At 42.1% G+C, this 20,726-nt stretch overlaps 1 long non-coding RNA gene across 2 annotated transcripts in view; it reads right to left on the reverse strand.

The window, feature by feature from the left end:
* Positions 1 to 20,726, reverse strand: part of LOC310754370 — a 36,518-nt gene that overhangs the window by 14,474 nt on the left and 1,318 nt on the right. Inside the window, exons 2-7 of one of the 2 annotated variants that reach the window (XR_014543770.1) lie at positions 20,559 to 20,670; positions 18,957 to 19,057; positions 18,415 to 18,561; positions 16,205 to 16,321; positions 13,948 to 14,088; positions 5,412 to 5,572 (exon numbers count right to left, since the gene is read on the reverse strand). This is a non-coding gene — a long non-coding RNA (uncharacterized lncRNA). The remainder of the gene's footprint in view (positions 1 to 5,411; positions 5,573 to 13,947; positions 14,089 to 16,204; positions 16,322 to 18,414; positions 18,562 to 18,956; positions 19,058 to 20,558; positions 20,671 to 20,726) is intronic. The other variant, XR_014543769.1, reaches the window with a different exon arrangement.

Consider the following 20,726-nt stretch of genomic DNA (forward strand, 5'->3'; position numbering starts at 1 on the left):
TTAACAACATGAAAACAGTGGTCAAGGATGATGGGAATATAAAAGTCTTTTTCCAATCTTCTAAGGCAGTGTTCCCCAACCTTGGGCCTCCAGCTGTTTTTGGACTACAATTCCCATCCTCCTTGACCACTGGTCTTGCTAGCGAGGGATGATGGGAGTTGTAGTCCAAAAACAGCTGGAGACCCAAGGTTGGGGAACTCTGTTCTAAGGGACAGACATATATGGATATTCCAAGGGAGGGTATTATAGAGGTATAGGGCCACCACTGAAAAGGGGGCCGAGAACAACCGCCACAGGTTAACTATGCCTACTAGCTACAATGACTATGTTTTATGGTTGGAGGAAGTATGCCTCTGAATAGCCCTTGCTGGGAATACCAAATGGGGAAAGAGCTATTACACCAAGGTCCTGCTTTCAGAATTCCAGTGGGCATTTGCCGGCAACAGAGTGAATACGATGATGGATTAGATCCATCCTGGCCTGGTCCAGCAGGCTTTTCTTTTGTTCTTGTGATCATTCAGCAACTGTGGCTTAACTGGCATTTTGCAGTTCTCAGAAATGGAGACCTACCTTAACCATAAAAGCTTTTTAAAAAATATATTAACTTCAGAATTTTTTTTCCCTTAAAAGAATCAAAGGTTAAGAATAGGTCACCCCCTGCTTTGAGATACAACCCACCGTTCAGTCTGTGGGCATGACTCTCAATGAGTGAGGCAGACAAATATGTAAGGAACAAGCTAACTTCCCTTCTTGATCATTTAGGACAGAGGATACTCCTTGTCAAGAAGCTTTTAAAGGTGGGTGGGCTGTAGTTCAGCAGCTGAGATTCACTAGCCAGTACATATAGTTTAAAAGATCTCTGGTAGAGGAGCTAGAAAGTTCCCCTGGATTGTTGCTGCAAGCCAGAACAGACCATAGATGGACCAATGGCTTGAATATATGTCTGTGCCTTGTCACATAATCTCCTCTGGCCAACTGATGCTCAAGAGATTTTTTGTGGAGAGGCCAAGCTTGATATCTTGTAGCTCCCATTTTTGGCCAGAGCTTGGCAAGGATTCTGGATCCCTGCCCGACATCCTCCCAAGGTTATGACCTGTAGTAAGCTTGACCCTTTGTCCTACAAGAATAATGCTTATGCCTAAAGCATTCCTGGTCAGGTCTGCTGAAACTCTTCTGGATCCTGCAAGTAAAGAGGCTCTTCTCTCTGGGCGTCTTGTTTTATTTTTGAATTGCTGTAAGGATTTCCCTCCACCCACCCTAACTACCTCCTTGAGGAGTTATTGCAGCTTTTAGAGGGTGATAAATTAGATACAGCCCTTTAAAGCCTACAACTGGCAGTGGAATTTTTCTTTCCTCTCCTAAAGTTGAAAATCATCTGCCTTCAGATTTCCAGTCTTTTGGCAACGGGCTGTGGTAAATTAATATGCTGAGTCAACAAGCCATCTTCCAATTCTGGTTGCTCTGCACTTGGGAAAATGCTGATGTGGGGGGGGGGGGGGTCTTGCATGCATGCATGCGCGCGCGCACGCACACACACACAAACTGCTTTATGACAGATCTGGCTGGCTTTCTCCACTAATGAAAGTCATTGTTTTGAATCCAATGGTTTAGAAATTCTTTCACCAAGGACAATCTGTCCCCATTAGATAGACATAACTTGCTTAGGCTGCCTGCCTGCCTGCCAGGCTATTACTTTTCCATTGTTATCTGACTACAGCCATCAACTGTATAGACACTGGAGTGATAAAAATGTGTCCAGCTGACACACAAGCTGATATCCAGCTGCCTGCAAGCTCCATAAATCTCTCTCCCCCTTGTTTTTTATAAGCAAAGCTAGCACTCAGATTCCAGGGGCCTTTGGACAAGTATCGTGTTTCTGCCAACCCTGAGTGGTGTGGCTCAAGTTCCTCTTTGTTAACAAGTCAGGCTGGGGAGCTGTCCAGCACTGTAAGGGGCAGCTCCTTGGGAAGTTCTGCTGTAGGAGGAAGGGAGCTGTCCAGTCAAGAAGCCACGTTGTACCAGCTGAGCTGGGAATTCAAGCTGAGTTTCTCCACCCGATATCCAACATTTTCTCACTAGAAAACACTAGCAATTCCTATAGACTTGGGGGAGTGCACATGTCAATAAAACTTCTGCCGAGATTGCCATCAACTCCCGTATGTTGTCACAGCCATATTCTGCGAAGAGCCATAATGCTTCTACATGCAGAGTCATAGAAAAATAGGGTTGGCAAGGGTCCAGAAGCCCATCTGCTTGATGCCAGTAATTCAGAGCTACAGCATCCCACAACAGATGGCTGTCCAGCCTCTACTTGAAAACCTCTGTTGTGGGAGAGTGAACACACACAGTAACTGGTTCCATTGCTGAACTGCTTGGACAGTTCCAAGCTTAGTCAGTATCATAGATAAGCTAGCTCTCTGGACTAGCTCCAGAAGGTGGGCCCCACTCAGCCATGAAGCTCACTGGATGACCTTGGGGAGGTCACCATCTCTCAGATTAACCTACTTCATGGGGTTGCCATGAAGATGGAAGAAAATGGAAGAGGGGTGGAGTAAAAAGTTAGTTTCAAAAATAGGAGGTAGATTTTTCAGGACTGTGTTTATAACTTGAATCTGTGGCAGGTAAGAAACTGCATAAAATGTGACCTTGGGCACATAATTCAGTTACCCAAGAGCACCATATTTCAGTTTGCTTTAAATGAAGTTTAAAATAAAGGAATACAGGTAGGTGGTGGGTTCAATGCTTCATCTCAGAAGCCAAAAGACTTGTTGAATATGGTATCTGGGGGTTGGGGAAGGGGCTTAGTGTTCTTAAAAAAGATTATTTTCCCTGCCAGTGAATAACAGTAGAATATGCTATTCATTCAGATTGGCTTTGAGCATGCCACTACCTCAGGTGTGTATCCTTCATAAGAGAAGAAAAGCTACAGTCTTCCACCTTCTATCTGGCCCCCTCTCTCAGAGCAAAGCAGTTGGCTGGCTGCCTCCCTCTCTTACATTTGCACAACTAGCTGGGCAGGTGAAACAGAGATTCTGTATCCTGAAAGGAATCTAGATCTTGTAGGAGAGCTAACTGAATCACCATAACTGAATGAAGAAATCTGAAGCTTGCATCAGAAGGTGGGAAGTGGGATGACAGTTGCATGGAACATGGGCATTTTCTCTTTCACATGGATCTGTCATGACTCCAGCAATGACTCCAGCATTGAATCCAAGGCTACAGTGTTGCCAGCTAAGGAATGAGCTCCTGGGTCTCACCCTAAGGCTGCCAATCAGAGGGCCACTCAACCTGGTAGGCAGGAGTCTGCTGAACCACATATCATAGTATAGTGGTACCTCTGGTTGCGAACGGGATCCGTTCCAGAGCCCCATTCGCAACCTGAGCAGAATGCAACCTGAGTCTGTGTGTCTGCAGGTCGCGACTCGCTGCTTCTATGCATGCGCGTGACGTCATTTTGAGCACCTGTGCATGCGCGAGCGGCGAGACCCGGAAGTAACCCATTCCGTTACTTCCAGGTCGCCATGGGACACAACCTGAAAAGATTTAACCTGAAGCAAACATAACAAGAGGTATGACTGTATTTCTGGTATGCTGACTGTAATAAATTGATGAGACACTAGTGATAATGATATCTCATACCCCAAAGCCTATAGATATGGAGCCAGGAGCCTCTTGAGCATCTTCTTCTTGGCCCAATGAATCAAGTGCCTTACATGCTACCTTATCACTTCAGTGGTGCAGAGAGCACACCAGGTAAGAAGTCATAGAGCACAGGAGCAATACAATATTCAGACCAGAGAGCTGGCTCTTTAAGAGACACCATTTCTCCCATAAGGGGGTACAGCATGTTGCTTACTAGGAGCTCTCCTTGCTTTTGTAGCACCCAACTTGCATTGCCCTAGGCTGTCCTCAGCAGGATAAAACCAGACCAGACAGCAACAGGACAGAATAGATCAAATTGCAGCTTTCAGTTTTTCGTCTCATGATTTAGATTGCCTGGGTACAAATATTTCATGTGCTTTTCTACAGCACACTTGCCTAAAAGAACAAAGATGGATAATCTTATGCTTGATTGTCCCTAGGAATGTGATACATTCTTTGCCTCCTTTTCCCACCCTCCCTTCTATTACAGTTTCATTACATCTTCCTTCAAGTGCTGCAAGCTTCACTACATAACTGATTTATTTCTTAAAAACAAAATATAGATGATTTCTTCCCCAGCACCGCTTGGCAATATTGTTATTTTCTGTACATCTGGCTTATCATTTGCTTGGCTTGTTATCATAAACAGCTCTAATTCCCATCTAAATCTTTCTCAATCCTCAGCAGCATAATTTGCTAAATTCCACATGCAAGGAGCTTTTTAAATACTCAAGCTGCTTAGAATTCTTTATATTGTTCTTTAATCTCTTCAGCATACTTTTCACTCCTGATATCATGCTCTAAAACTCTGGCTCCGTTCTGCCATATCAATACAGGGGTGGGGGACCTGTGGCCCTCCAGACATCTTTGGACTACAACTCCCATTATCTCTTGCCATTGGTTATGCTCTCTGGGATTGATGGGAGGCAAATTCTAACAACATCTGGACGGCCACAGGTTTCCCATTCCCAAAGTAATAGGAAAGCCAAGATAAATTAATTCATCCTGCAGTAAGAGATTTCCATCATGTATACTTCATCTTACCTTATTACATGTCTAATCTGGAACTCCTAAACACCAATTCCAGCAAATACTACAAGATGTAAGTTCTGAAGTGCACCCAGATGCAAATGGAAAAGAATGTGGGGAAAGTTGTGAAAAAGGAGAGGTGGAGAAGTTGCTATCAAATCCACTGCTGGTAAATTTAGGGGCATAGAAAATTACAGTTGTCCACCAGTCATACCCGTGGTCCATCAAGCTCAGTGTATTTTACACAGACTGACAACCACTTTCCAGGTTTCAGGAAGGATGCTCACCTAGCACTACTTGGAGATGTCAGGGATTGAACCTAGGATCTTCTGCATGCAAAGCAGATACTATTCAACTATGTTATGTCTTTCCCTTTTCCCTGGAAACAGGGGGGGGGGGTCCTACTTTTTGGAATCAATCAGTATTAGAATCTACGGAATCAAAAACATGGCCTGCAGGGTCTGATCCACTAGCCAGATCCAGTTCCCCACCCCTGCCATAACTATACCTTGGGAAACCTCCAGTATCAAGGACTCCCTCCATATCCTCAATGTTACCTTTTGGATAGGAACCTATTCACAGTTCAACTTGCTCTCCCTGGACAAATGCACACTCTATCTTAGGGTGCAGCTTGATCTACATGTAACCTAATAGGGAGAAAGCCCCACAGAATATAGTCTTCAAATAATACACAGCTAATCTTCAAATAAGACAATGGAAAATGATTCAAAAACTGGCACTTTATTCCAGGAGTAAGGAACCTTTGAACTGTTGCGAGAATACAACTCTCATTATCCCTGACTATTGGCCAGGCTGTGACTGATGGGAGTTCAGAGTCGAACAATATCTGAAGGGCCACAGGTTCCCCACCATTTATTTATTCCATTAAAAAACTAAAAACCTGTTCAGTGGTACCTCGGGTTAAATACTTAATTCGTTCTGGAGGTCCGTTCTTAACCTGAAACCGTTCTTAACCTGAAGCACCACTTTAGCTAATGGGGCCTCCTGCTGCTGCCACGCTGTCGGAGCACAATTTCTGTTCTCATCCTGAAGCAAAGTTCTTAACCTGAAGCACTATTTCTGGGTTAGGAAAGTCTGTAACCTGAAGCGTATGTAACCTGAAGCGTATGTAACCTGAGGTACCACTGTACAAACAAACAAAATAGATTAGCTTAGCTCTCTATTACACAGTACCTGTTAAACTCACAAAAGGGAGGCGAAAGAGTAAAGTAAAAAACAGAACCAGGGGGTGTTAGATTATTCTGAATTAATAATAATCATGGATCCTGGGTATTTGGCTGAAAATAGGCATATAGGGTTTTTTCTTCCATGTTGGCCCCATTTCAGAAGAAGAAAACATAATTAGGGAAGAAAAAATAGAAGGTAGACATTTTCTCTCTCTTTTAAGGTGTTTGAAAAATGAAATTTTATTGCACATGAGGAGAATGAAAAATTAAGTAAGATTAAAAATGTTAAAAGAAAATGTGTTAAAAGAACCAATTACATCCAATTATTTCACACAGGTAAAAAGGCACCCACTTGTCTGTAATCACTTTTTAGAGGGGAGGGTTTTTTGTAGCTTGTTTTACTCATTTAAATCCTAAAATAAACAAGTTATAGCTAATATATTTATTTATTTTACAGTCCATTTTATAATTAGGAAATATTATTTATTATTTTTATTTCATTTATTAAGAAAATGGCTCAGCATCTCAAGTCTGATTCATATATTACCAGCAATGCCACATTACACAGCAACATCATTGCCAATGTTTGAAGAGAGCTGATTGTGTGGTTACAGTGTGGTTCCCAGGCCAATGTCAGTTGCCTCCAGATGCTGGTATATTTCTGTTGTGTCCCACCATCTTCCTGGTAGTACCAGTCCTGAATTAAACAAAACCTTGGAAGAAGAGAGGGACTATATAGGTAGCCTTGGTACATATGGGACACAAGAAGCATAAACTGCTCAAGGAAGCCATGAGTTCAAAAGAAAAAAACAGAACCCACCCAGTGCAGAAGCAGCACCTTATCTTACCGGGCTCCCTGCAAGATAGCTATCTGAGACTGCTCTGTAAACAGTGCCAGATTTATGTATAGGCTAAACGCTATAGCTTAGGGCCCCACTCCCTTGGGGGCTCCCAAAAAATTTAAAGGAAAAAACCTGGATGTACATTTCCAAGATATAAAATAAAGAATAAATAAAATAAAGCGTACATACAGCAACAGTGTTTTGTGTTGTGTAGGCTCCTATGATGTAAGTAATGTGCCTGGCCTGCTAGCCTGCTCCCTAAAATATCACATATTTTGTTACGTGCAAATGGCTTTAGATACCTATTAGGTCCATAAATTACCATATAGCATATATTCAACACTCAAAAAACTGCAACAATTTGTTGTTGACAAAGGACAGCTGGACATATAAAGGGCCCCATTACGTTCAGTAGCTTAGGGCCTCACCTCATCAGACCTAAATCTGGTCCTGTGTGTAAACCCACCAAACAGTTCCATGGCCTCTCTAGAAAGGCATAATAATGAACCATGTGGCAGGAATGGGGCAGATTCAGCACTAATACAGAGAAATGTATATAGAAACCAAGTTTCTGGCTTAAGACTGTGGGAGGGGACCTGTATTAAGAGTAACAACCTAACAGGCAGGGAAGAATTGCAAAGGAGAATAATTAACCCTCTATTTTCCTCCCTTTAGTTCTGTCAGCAGTGGTGGCAGAGGGGGCAAATAGGTTCCGTGATTTTTGCCCCAAGAATAATCAAGTGAAAGACATTCTCACACTGAGATATGCTCTGCAATATTGATATTTTAGTGGCCTGCAAAAAAAAAAAAAAATCCATGTCAATTCGCTTGCTGCAGAAATCACCTTTCCCTCCAGTATCTTGTAGCTGCCAAAAAATTTCAAGGTGAAACTAACAAAAAACAAAACAAAAAAAAAAAAACAGTCCACAATTCCCTAGATATCTTATGTGATGTGGCAACAGCAGATGATATTATCAGATCCAGGAACAACTCAGTTAAGCCCATTCTCAGCTGAAACCCCAACTTTATAGCATATAGTAATAAAATATGTTCCTGTTACCACTGAGAATTTTTTTTTTATTCTTTTAAGCATTTTGAGTAAAATATGTACAATTCCGCTCTTTAGAAGGGAGATATATGTAAGTAACCAATGAGGGAGAGCACAGTGTTCTCCTTGTGCTGCTCCTCCACAAATCATTTCCCTAACTTGATAACTCTCTTGCAATCAATATTAAAGCATGCTTCCTGATTGAAGATCAAGGTTACAATTCAATCTTACATTTCCATTACACAACCAAGTTCTCTATGATTTATGAGTGGAATGGATAAACCTGATTGGAGTATATATTATTATTTTATACACTGCTGACAACAAGATATTGAAGTTTATATGGCTAATGCTGAGGACTGAATTAAATCATAATATTGTGTATAAGGCTATATTAATTCAGGTCACAGTCCTAAACATATTTACTAGGGAGCGCCGATCAGAAGGTTGGCGGTTCAAATCCCCATGAGCTCCCATTGCTTGGTCCCTGCTCCTGCCAACCTAGCAGTTCGAAAGCACGTCAAAGTGCAAGTAGATAAATAGGTACCACTCCGGCGGGAAGGTAAACGGCATTTCCGTGCGCTGCTCTGGTTTGCCAGAAGCGGCTTAGCCATGCTGGCCACCTGACCCGGAAGCTGTACGCCAGCTCCCTCGGCCAATAAAGCGAGATGAGTGCCGCAACCCCAGAGTCGGCCAAGACTGGACCTAACGGTCAGGGGTTCCTTTACCTTTAAGGCCCACAGTGAGATTTACTTCTGAGTAAATGTACACAGAATTGTACTCTTCATTCTCAGCATTAGCTTTAGAATGCTTTCTTCTCCATTCCCCACAAAAGTTAAGTATTGTTCTCCACCACACAACTACTGGTTTTATGCAATGTGGTCTGCAAACAAGTTGGCAAGATGCAGTCTGACTTCAGCACCACAGCATTCTGGATAGCTCCCTACTCTCAAATCCTTAAGGGAAAACATACTCTGTTATTCTTCTTGCATCTACTTTCCTTATTTATGCTTAAAAACAAACAATTTGCTTTTATCCTATCTACAAGCAGGCCACACATCCTTCCTGAGTTGAGAAGGGCATAACCTGCTTATCTTTTTCAGTCCTAGTGCTGTCTCATAGACTCTTACTGCATGTGATCTTTCTTGCTTTGTTAAGAATTTCATCCTCCTAATTACTTGGACCATGGAACCATAACCTGACCCTAAGTTTATCTCTCATCTCAGTGCTGTGGTGCTTAGCACTAAGATCAAAGAGAACTGTCTCTTATTTTAGCACTGAGATTTGAGATAACAGATCTCTGACTCCTGATGTCCTAGAATGTCAGGTGATTGACAGGTGGGCATGGTTTGCCTAAAATGGCCTCACCGGGGCCAACGATATGGCAACACTGCTTTACAGCAGCTATATGAAGAACCCCCCCTGAAAATGTACAAGCTGTGGAATAAGTCCTAGTCTTAAGAAACCACATGATATCCCTCGCCATGTTGAGGGGGTTAACTGCTATGAATCTATTTCGGTCAAAAAAAAAAAAATATCTGCATGTCAATCTGTCACTTTTCCAAATGGGGCGATCAAAGACTGGCATTTCCTTGTGAGCTTGTGATGAATCCCATTGCTAACCAAGACTATCATATGCATACCTAACAATTATCTTCAGGTGCCAACTGCCAAAAATAGTTGAAAGGAAATGGAGAAAGAGAGTCAAAGTAAGTCAGCAAACAAGAAAATCTGCTACATTCAGATTCCTTCAAACAATACCAAGTCTGCTTTGTAGCCTGTGATTACAGGTAATGAGGCTATATTAGGCAGCCGTGTATGAAATTCAGTATAGAAGTAGAAGGACAGGTAATGGAAGCAGAATCATAAGGCCAGGTAACATGACTTTCCCTTTGATACTCAGAATTTTTCATTATCATTCTATGTACCACCACATCAGAGAGCATTTTAATAACTAGCATTTTCTCTGATGTGGTAACTTGCCATTCTCACATGTTGTTGGCATCCATCTGTCTCGAGAGAAAATGGGAGAGTGTGCCATTGGGGTAAAGTCACACCATTGGAGAGTTGCAGAGCATGCTGTGGCTATAGAGACCAATATGGGAGAGATAGGCTTTGTTGCAGCAGAGGCAGTTAGGCATCTGTTTTCGCTGTTACAGATGCACCATGGCATTTTTTCTCTCTGCGCTCCTTCCAGAGGGCATTCCTCCTCTGGTCACAGCTGTGGATACTGACTGTGTGTCCCCAGGCACTGCTGTCATCTGCAAGGGATTCCCACATGGCGGGGGTTAATGTTGCCAGCCTTCACGTCACATTTGCAGAGATCTTTGTAGCGCAAACAGGCCTGGTGCCTCAAGCCAGCTCGTGGGGATCCTGCCGTCTTCCATTCTGTGTACATGACCAAGCCAGCATAGACATTGCAGAGGCAGAAGTGCAAGCATGCTGAGAATGTGGGCTTGGAAGAGCATATGGAAGGCATTGAGGCATCATTCCTGGTGGGTGTAAGTTGTCCACAATTCACTTCCATAAAGCAGTGTGCTCAATTTTCCCCACTTGGAGAATTTGGGAGCACATAACTATTAGCTAGGGGAAAATGGGTTGTAAACTCTTTTGCCCTTGAATAAGTGCTACTAAATGCTAGATACAATGCTCCAAGTCCAAATGTTTCTAGCCAGACGCAAACTCCTCAGCAAGAATAGCACTGTGATAGGCCTTGCAGTGCTGTTGGAATTGTGCTTGGATTGGCAGGCCCAGATGGAGAAGGAGGAAGAACCAGAGGGGGGCTGAACTGCAGGAACCTGAGTTGGAGATGGGAATCTCCCCTTTCTGTCCTAACTTCAGCTGGTTTGGAAGGGGAAACAGGGATGCCGGGTCTCCCCTCCAACCCTTTTCTGGAGGAGGGAGTCAGTGGAGGCTGGGGAAGGCTTTGATCAGCTGATGGGAGAGGTTAAATAGGAGGTGGCCATGACCGAACAGTAGGTGCTACCTCTGCAGATAGCAGACCCACTCAACCCAGCAAAGCATGCAAGCTCAGCATTCCTGCAAACTGGGAGAGTCTCATGAGTAGGCATGCCACATTTCATTTTTTAAAGCTTTGTAGGAAGGAAAGAGAAAAATTGTTAGGATATCTTTGTTGCTTCTGTTCAGTTCTGAGCTCCCTGCCCTGCTCCTGAATTCCTGAATCATGACTCCTGAGCACTCTGCTGCTGAGGGTGTACCATTTGACTGAATAAAAATCTCTTATGTACAAGTTGCTCTGACTACATGTTTTGGGTAGGAGGAAAGATGAGCACAACCTTTTTTCTAAGCCCATACTTTCTGTTCCTAACTCCATTAAAATTGGAAACATGTTCCCATAGCTTCTGGCTGTATTAATACATGTGCAAAGTAAAAATGAATAATAATAAAATGTTGATTTTTGTGGAATTTAGGCTCAGAATGGACAATGTGTTTTGAAAATGGGTTAAATCACACTAAGTTCTACTCAGAGTAGACATGCTGGGTTGCATCCAATGCTAGTCCCACTCAGAGTCCACCCATTGAAGAAGAAGAAGAGTTTGGGTTTGATATCCCGCCTTTCACTCCCTTTAAGGAGTCTCAAAGTGGCTAACATTCTCCTTTCCCTTCCTCCCCCACAACAAACACTCTGTGAGGTGAGTGGGGCTGAGAGACTTCAGAGAAGTGTGACTGGCCCAAGGTCACCCAGCAGCTGCATGTGGAGGAGCGGAGACATGAACCCGGTTCACCAGATTACGAGACTACCGCTCTTAACCACTACACCACACTGGCTCTCCAGTTAATAGACACAACTAACTTAGGTTTATTTATATCAGTTGGTCAACTTAGCTGGATACAACTAATGAATTGGATGGGCTTACATTTATGTTAATTTAATTTAAGGGAATCTCTTCGGAGTATGACTAGCATTGGATATATCTCTATCTCTATCTATCATCTATCTATCTATCTATCTATCTATCATCTATCCATCTAGCTATCATCTATCATCTTAGGCCTTTAAAAGAAAATGCAGCCATAGACAAGGGGAAAGAGATATGAATCAGGACCATGGAGACAGAGACAGCATTCCACCACACTGTTCCTGCCCTAAACATACACAAATATGTCATTTCAACAAATAGCACTTTCAGGAGTGAAGGTAAATGGAAACTTCGGGGGGATATTTAATTGGGAATAATTGCATAGAGGAAGGGTTTTTTAAAAAGCTACTCATACTCCATGGTTTCAGTCTGGATCAGTCCTTCCCTCACCCCTCAAATGTAAAGTGGAAAAGAGACAATCACGTGATAGATGTCCTGCCTATTCATAGCTGTATTCTCAAGAAAGCATGCTTAGGAATGGGCTACAAGACTCAAAGAGGAAAGTTCTTTTAACTTCCTCATGAGTTTTAACACCAGGATGATTATCAAGTCAAGCAGGATGGCATATTAGAATATCATTGTTTAACTTTTTAAAAGCCACTCAAATCCCCATAGATAAAGAAGTAGCTCAAACACTGAGAACCTTGCAAATCTGTGTTCCGGTTGTTGTTTTTGTGCTGCCCTTGGTCCATCAAGAATCTCCCTTGCTGTATTATGACACTGATGCTTTAAGATGGCCAAAATTGATTCTGCCAGACAGCAAAAGCTAAATAAAGCTCACAATGCTATCAAATGGCTTCATAAACTTTGAAATACAGCTATAATGTCACAAGTGACTAGTTTATACAAAGATAAAAAGAGAGAAGACAAACATGTAATGCTCTTAATCCGAGCAGAAATCAATGTATTGATTTGGGGGGGCGTGATTTAAATAATATTGAAATAGTAAACAGGGCAAGGTTCCAAAGCACTATTGAATGAAGCCCTATGGGACTTCCAGTTGCAATTCTATGCCCACTGGCCTAGGAGTAAGTTAACTGAAGTCAATAGGACTTATGTCTGAGTAGGCATGTATAGGATTGGGCTGTTAGACATGTTTTTTCATAGTTATACTTTTTTAAAAAAGGAAGGAAGGTAGGTAGGTAGGTAGGTAGGAAGGAAGGAAGGAAGGAAGGAAGGAAGGAAGGAAGGAAGGAAGGTAGGTAGGTAGTATTTGATATGACATTCCAAATATAGAATTCAATATGCCATCAGGTTCAGCTATTCAAAGGAGAAGGGAGAATGTGGCTCCTTAAGTCAGCTAGACAACTCTTCAGCTCTCAAAATGGTTTGCAACCTAATTTATAATGTTACGTGCAATGGAATTATTCATTGTTTTGCACCATCTGTATATTCCATAAAGACTTTAAAAAACAATAATAATTCAAGATTTATCCCTGCAGAGAGTTCCTGATCGTGTTGTGTTGAAATGAAGGGAAAGGAAGCTATCTTATTATTTTCCCTCGTGGCTTTTAGGAGGATGTTGGTGCAATAGGAGAAATGCATTAAGAAAAAGGCCCAGTAATAGGTATCTCTCTCTCTCTCTCTTTCTCCTCTAAGCCTCCATAAGCTAGCAAATCAAGACCGGTACATTAAATCAATTGTTAGAAATATTTGTAGAGACATCTTTCCTATCATCCCTTTGACCGCCCAGTGTTCGCTAATGTCCTCATTTAATACCACAGAAGCCCCTTTTGAGGATAGTTTTACATTTATCCAGAATACACATTACTTTTAACAACATGCATTTCCACTGAGACCAATTCTTCCACTGCAGTTTTCACATAAGCAGCCTGGCACTGACATAGATATACACTTATTAACATATCATGCTCCATTTTGCCACAAATACTCTGTCACTCATGATAAAATGACACTACCTGCAGACACAGATGCACACACACACACACACACAGTTTTCTCCCAGAGCTTGTTTTGAAACCTAAACGCATTAAGCAGGCCTGGAAAGAGATGCTGTTTTGAAAGATGACCCATGAACTGGGATTCTGAGCATGATGTTTCTGTTACCACTAAATGGGCATTTATCAAATGTTTATTAAGATGACTGCAGAACAAGGTGGGAAATGATAAATCCCTCATGAAGAAGGATTGCGTTTTGGCTTCCTCTAACGAAGCAGCATTCATCATTCCTCTCCACTCCTGCCACCCTCCCATTTCCTGTTGAAAAGATGCTTCTGAAAGTAGTTTTCTGCTTAGTCATACTATCTATCAGAGGAGATGTAAGAAATCAATACACCTGCAGGAGAAAATGAGCTCACCATTTACATTTGTTCCCTCTCCTGCCTTTTCTCTCTGCTGCTATCCATACAGATACTGAGTACACCTCGCAGTAATGTATCTGAAAAATCGCTGGCCATTAACGTCCATTGCCAGGTTAGGTGTTTAACCTGAACCTTCAGCTGAAAAGCAAGCAAAAGAAAAGAAGGTGAAGTTTGCTTTGATTATGAAGCTATTTGGAACATTGGCTTGCCATTTATATTCATTTTTATAGCAACAACTGGGGGGGGGGACGCTCACATAATTGGCCATAGCACATGACCGTCAATATTATTTAGTACAGCAGTGGGCAACTGGAAATTCATGGGATGGATTGTGCCCTTCACTTCAAAGCAACTTTAGCCAGTAGGATCAACCTAGAGCAAAGGACAATATGGTGCCCCCCTTCCATACACGCATACATTTGTTTGTTTGTTTGATTTCCTGCCCTTCCACCCAAAGGCACTCAGGGCAGTGAACACACAAACAATAAAGTAATGAAAACATCTAAAAACAATTATAATATAGCTACAGACTGGGAAATATATCTACTTAAAAAGTTTGTTGGAGGAGGAAGGCCTTCAGTAGAAGTCAAGAAGACAACAAAAGTGGCACCTGCCTAATATATAATGGGGGGGATTCCAAAGGGTAGGGGTCACCATTCCTGTACCATGTGAAATGGGGTTCCTGATAAGATGGGTGGAATCTACACACATATAAAAACCATTCTGAAAATTCTTTTTTTTTAAGCGTTTTTTAAAAATACATTGAATTTTCCATATAGGCTCACCATCTCAGTCTAGTGCCACATTGTATATTGCACCAAAAACACACTTAAAACGTTTTATTTGCAGCTGCATAGCTGTGTCTATGGTTTCTGCAGGTCACCCTCACCTGCAGAGCACAGGGATCAACTGGGTATATAAAGGGTGGAATGTCTAGACATGACTGGCAGTTCAATTTTACTTCAGCCCAGTGGCGGAGCTTCATGCTCTGGCACCGGGGCAGAGAGCAGGCGGGGGCAGGGCTGAAAAGACTGCTGTCACTGCCCCCCTCCACCCCCCTGGCATCTGCTGCCTGAGGCTGCTGTCTCACTCGGCCTAATGATAGAGCCAGCCCTGTTAATACTGATAAAAGTTTAGTTCATTGTGGGCAGACTTTCACCATATATTCTGAGGATATCCAATGCTTCCAGTTTTTTGGAATGAGATATATGATATACCCCTTCTGCCAACATAGCAGTTCGAAAGCACATCAAAGTGCAAGCAGATAAATAAGTACCACTCCGGCGGGAAGGTAAACTGCGTTTCTGGGTGCTGCTCTGGATCGCCAGAAGCGACTTAGTCATGCTGGCCACATGTACACCGGCTCCCTTGGCCAGTAAAGCGAGATGAGCGCCACAACCCCAGAGTCAGTCACGACTAGACCTAATGGTCAGGGGTCCCTTTACCTTTTTACTATATGATATACCCACTTTCTTTAGATCCTTTCTTTAGAATACCCACTTTCTTTAGATCCTTAACCAGTATTATTGGTATGTTTCAAAGATATAGTCCCAAAGGTGCTCACAAATTAGCCATAAAGGTATGTTTGTAAAGAAGTATACACTAGCTTTCTGGATTATCTTCAAGGGTTTTGCGATAGATGATAAATAGATAGATGATAGATAGTTAGATGATAGATAGATGATAGATGATAGATGATAGTTAGATAATAGATAGATGATAGATGGATGATAGATAGATAGATAGATAGATAGATATAGATAGATAGATATAGATAGATAGAGCAGCTTCCAAGAAGACCCAAGGATTAAACTACTCTTATATTGAAATCCTAGCACTTTCTGGAACTCCATTTCACCCAACTTTTTTACTTTTAATTAGCCATCACTTTTTAATATCTCTAACATTTTTATGATGTGGATTTTTATGGTACAATTACATTTATTTTTATATCTATAGTTGCAGATTAAAATGTTAAGACTTTTACAAAGCACAAAACAATATTGAAGAACCAGCCTTGCTGGCAGAATACTTTGTGATTAATTCATTTGAAGGTTTTAGACAGATTAACATGATGAATGCAAATAATTCCCCCCTTAATTTTATCCTTTTATTATAGAAATAAAAGCTGTGGTGCTTTAGGATTGCCTGAATCACCAATGCGATCCTGCAGACTTTAAAAATTGCACCACTTAGGGGGTACCTTATTTAGAAAAATACAAGGACACACATCATTTTTCAGAAATCTACTCACTGTAGTGCAGCCTTCTAAATGTCTCATAGTCAATATGCATGCCTCTTCAAACAATATTTGCCTCTGTGAGGATGCCAATTGGACAAGCCAAGGTTGATCAGGCAAAGTTGGCATCATCTGGAGAGAAGGAAGGGGAAAAGACAAATAAAATCTAGCTGAAAACAATTGAAGTTTCCAGGATGCTTTGGAAAGTAGTACAGTACATTAATCTATGAATCTCAAAAGCATCAAGGATCTTGAACCAGGGTCTCTAGGTGCAGGACTAAGGCACCTTACATCTTTCATCATCAGACATTTTCTGTCCCCGCAAAAAAGCCCAGGTAACAAGATGTATATCCAAATAGCATCAAACCCAAGTAGCAAAGGTGTTGTACACACCTCTGAGGGGAGGAAATTCCATAATCAAAGTGTTACTACAGAGGATGCCCTCTCTCACCTCACCAATGAATGAGTTAAGAATCAGACCAGGGAACGCCTCAAGAATCAGACCTGAACAGGCTGATATAGGAAGAGACACACCTATAAGTATTTGGGTCACATGTTATTTAGGGCTTTGTAAGCTAACATAGGCACACTAAATTAAGCCCAGTAGCATATAGGCAAAGACTCTCCTCCCTGGAAGAGAGGGGAGTGGTTGTGGGCGGAAGCCCGAGCTCCGCCCCTAGCAGGGGGCGTTAGCCCCTTGCCTCCCCCACTCACCTGGCTGGCGCCTACGCCCATCGGCAGGCACCCAACCAGGTGCCTCCGAGGGGGCGTTTACTGCAGCCTATATGCTGCGGCGCCAGCCCCCCCTCGGCCTCACTCTCCATCGTCCCGTCGCGAGTCACCCACCCTCCACTCCCTTTGAGCTCAGGGTCTTAGTTTTTCCTTGGCCTTACTATGGACCTTAGGTTGGTCGCCCCAGTTGTCCGGGGGGCCTGGTAGGAATTTTTCCATTTGGCATTAGGCTTTTTGGTTTTTTCGCCTACCTTGTAGCAATCGTCACAACTTTTGTGGTATTGGTGGGTAGGTTAGGCATTGGAAAAATGTGTTGTGGTGTTGAAGAGCTAGGTGTGGCCATCGCCTATGCCTTCAATTTTTTGGGTATTCCGTTAAAGGAATCTGGCGGTCGTGTATTCTATCCGATGCCTGCTTGGCGGGAGGCCACGGCACGACCCTCGGTGACATCAGGGGAGAGCCTATAGTTGGATTAGCATCAACAGGCTCCACCTACTGGTGAATAAACCCTCCTTGTTTTAGACATCCAATGCCTAAGCCAATACCTTTTCACTGCTGTAATCAATAAAGTTGTGGCCTTTTTCTTGCCCATTAACCTTATATCATGTATCACGTGTCCTTGTGTATTCTTTCCACATTGCGGGGGTCGGGTCCTCGAACCACAACCAACGCAATTCTCACACTATTATGGGTTATATCCCACATTACTCCTATTGAAGTTGACAACTTGATTAATTTAGGACCATTAATTTCAATGGGTCTATTCGGAGTAGAATACAGCCGGATATAACCCTTTGTTTTCTGCTTGAACCTAAAGAATAAACACTTTCCTGGCTCTCAATGGTGCAGTGGTAATGTTGAAGTGCAGGTGCACATCATGACAGCACTGGAGGAAAACCCATAGCCATGCCCCACTTGACTAGGTTGAACATGACTACGGTTCTCCAAATAGCTACATGGTCATAAGCTCTCTTAATATTGTAAGCGATTGTGAGCTTTAGCAAAACATGAAGATATTTTGCAACCTTTCAGCTTTATTAGTGTGAAGTAGGAACCCAATCAAAGAAAAGAAGTATATGGCCTCTACTTGATTCCCCCTCCCCCCCATTCACTGGCTTCTTCTATGCAAATCTGTCATAAGCAAACATAAAAGCTTCATTACTTGCCAAAGCAAGTAATATCCATAAATTGCCCTGGTGCTCCTTCAGATGACTGTTATCACTCCTGCTCTGAAAAAAATTATGAACTGCACTTCCCCACTGTCCGCCCCCCCCCCCACAAACTACACCTCTGCAGACTCAAATTGGTTGAATACTGGTGATTAAAAGAAGTCTACTGAAGGCAGACTAGAGCCTATTGTGGTGGCAGCAGGGAGTTCTTGGGCTTGGATTCCTAGTATGAGAACTGAAATGTTGCAAGCATGTCCCTATTTTAGGCTGCAATCATAACCCCACTTACCTGGGAGTAAGCCCTTTGAATTAGATGGAACTTACCTCTGGGTAGACATGGTTAGAACCACATGCTTGGTCTCTGAAATGCCAGAGGAATATTCAGTGGACTCCTGAGTCCCTTCTATTTTTCATCTACTTTGTACAATGACAGCATTCCCTAAAATAATGCATTCCACAACCTCTGTGTTTCTGAAAAGACCCAATCCCATCAGACAAAGTTTGTATTTATTTCAGTAAAATATTTACAAAGCAGCTCATGGACAGCAAATGTAGTGCCCCCAGAAGTTATTGGGCTCACACCAGTCCCAGCAGCCTGGCCAATGGTCAAGGGTGGTGGGAAGGGGCACCATTTTGGCTGCGTCTTCTAGCTAATGCCTCTTCTAGCTATTGCAATGGACACCCAAGTTCAACAAGGTGAAGCAATTATAATTGGTCTGTGAATGCCCATTAGGTTCAGATGAAAACACTGAAACTTTTTAATCCCAATTTGGGAATCCCAAATAGAACTACTCTCTTCTACAAGTCTGCCGCACTCCCCAATCCCCCCCAAAACTCTACCTTGAGATTAATGAAATCAGGTTCACCTCTGAAATCATTATTGGATTATATCCCCCAAAGATATCTATGTATCCAGATGACATGTTGCTTTTTTTATATCAGCATCCTATATTTCTTTCCAGAACTCCTGTAAGGAAAGTAATTGATAGATTTCCATATCAGGATTCAAAGCTAATATGCATAAATCAACACAGCTACAGTCTTTAGGAGTAAAGACAGCACTGAGGAGGCTGCCTCAAACATATGTCCCTTTGAGTTATCTTTCTTTGGATTTTGATATTTGGATTGAATATTACCCCCCAAAGCCTGTGATCTGTACAAAGCTAATTATATGCAGCTATTAAAGCAGATTGCAGGAGACACTGACAGTTGGAAAGGCCTAATGACCAGCTGGGATGGAAAATTTCTCTGTTGTCAAAGGGTAATTCTGCCAAGATTTTTGTGCTATTTTATTTGCTACTAACATGAATACTTAAGTCCCAGTAGTTGGTTGGTTTGTCTGGGTTTATTTATTTATTTAAAGTATAACAAGCAATCATTTGGGATTGAGTGTTTGGCAGGGGGTGGGCAGGCAGAGCAATGCCATAATTCCTGCTTTAATTATGATTTGTCTGTTTTAGAACTCTTGCAGAAGTTGTGAAATTTTATTTCTCGCACCCCTCCCCTTGGCGGCCCAAGAAGCCTACATCTTTCTGAGATGTGTTGTGCCGTGTGTAGCATAAAGTTCCATGAAATGAGAGCAGAGTGGGTATTTTTGACCATCAGTGGTACAGATGGAAAATGCTTCCCGTTCTTCTCCAAATGTTATCTTTCAGTAAGATTTGCAATGTGTGAGACCAGTCTGACAGCCAGTCTTGAGAGTCTCTCTCTCTCTCTCTCTCTCTCTCTCTCTCTCTCTCTCTCTCTCTGTGTGTGTGTGTGTGTGTTTAGCCAACCAGACTTGGAGTGGAGGGTTCAAATCAGCTACTCAGCCACAATACTCAACCACATAGTACCTCCTCAGGCATTTGGTGTCACTGGACCTCTGCTGTGGAATGCACTTCCAGCAGAGATTCAGCAGGCTTTTGGTTTTCAGGAGTGTCTTGAATATCTTTTTATATAGACAGGCTTATGCAACTGTTTAATTGTACTGTATAAACTCAGCCAATCATTTCAATGATTTAGTATTGTTTCTATTGTGTCTTATATTGCATATACTACAGACCACTACTGAGGGTCTTGGCAAACTACTTGATTTTTCTGGCTGTGGTAGCAATTGTAATGTGCTAGGTGCTATATGATTTTTAATTGTGTTCCTTTTACTTCTTTTATCCTTACATTGCCTTTTATTCTATTCCAATTTGCATTTCCTAGAATTTGAATTGCAATTCAATATAAGAAATAAAAGAAGCGATAAAAATGCAATTCCAATCAATATGAATATTTAACATAGACAAGCTACTGGCCACCTAAACGAACCTCACAGACCATTGGTGGTCTACTCCATGCTTCTGTAAGTAGTAGAAGGTGCCAGTACTCCATGCTGGTTGTACATTTGTGTGTGTGTGGTGTGTGTGTGTACTTAAAACTGAAAGTTCATGCAAAAAAGAATATCAAGAAATGGAATATAACAGCTTTTCAAGAAATACCTTGCTATTTTGGAAGCTGAAAACTTGGCTTTCTGCCGTTGTCCATCAAGGCATGAGTACCATCTGTCTACCTCTTCTTTTTAAAGACCTTGGCAAGTGTCATATCCAGACACTTGGTATGAGACACAAGAGAAAATATTTCAATTAAGTTTTGCCATCCAGACTGTT

This window comes from Podarcis filfolensis (genome assembly GCF_964270895.1).
Source record: "Podarcis filfolensis genome assembly, chromosome: Z".
Taxonomy (NCBI): Eukaryota; Metazoa; Chordata; class Lepidosauria; order Squamata; family Lacertidae; genus Podarcis; species Podarcis filfolensis.